This window comes from Halyomorpha halys, unplaced genomic scaffold (assembly GCF_000696795.3).
Source record: "Halyomorpha halys isolate HHAL.00 unplaced genomic scaffold, Hhal_1.1 Scaffold1030.1, whole genome shotgun sequence".
Lineage (NCBI taxonomy): Eukaryota > Metazoa > Arthropoda > Insecta > Hemiptera > Pentatomidae > Halyomorpha > Halyomorpha halys.
In genome coordinates, this window is record NW_027113818.1 from 9631 (window position 1) to 10152 (window position 522).

Consider the following 522-nt stretch of genomic DNA (forward strand, 5'->3'; position numbering starts at 1 on the left):
GTTAAGGATAAGGTTACAATCTTAGTTGCCGAGATGAAGCGGACGTGAGTATACACCTGCTCCAGCTCCCTTGCTAATACCGGACGCAGACCCATCGGTATAAATGTGTAGCCATTGCTCTATGGGGTATAGCTCATAAATTGTTTGCAAGTGTGCAGCAGCTCTAAGCTCAGGTTCAGGGCAATCTTTCTTGATCCGACCACATGCCAGTTTGAGTCGCCCGTAGACTTCAGTGGAATCGTGCTTTGGCATATAGGAGATACTTATATTCTGCCTTTCATCAGTTGGTAGGTCTATCTGGTGTAGCATTTCCTCAGCTTTTGAAAGTAAAGTGCGATGGGACCTCAGTCGTTCATTTGCTTTACGATAATCCAACCAGTGTTCCTCTCGAGGCTTAAATAAGCTTTTCATTAAGACACAGAGCCAGTTTCTCCCTCCTATCCTGTAGTGGTTCAAGACCTGCTTGGATTTCCATAGCTGTGACCCATCTTCACTCCCAAGTCGATTTCACACCGCCAGTGA

At 46.0% G+C, this 522-nt stretch overlaps 1 protein-coding gene across 1 annotated transcript in view; it reads left to right on the forward strand.

The window, feature by feature from the left end:
• The window catches only part of LOC112210904 (gustatory receptor for bitter taste 66a), an 8178-nt gene that overhangs the window by 1015 nt on the left and 6641 nt on the right, over positions 1-522 (forward strand). The window lies entirely within an intron of this gene.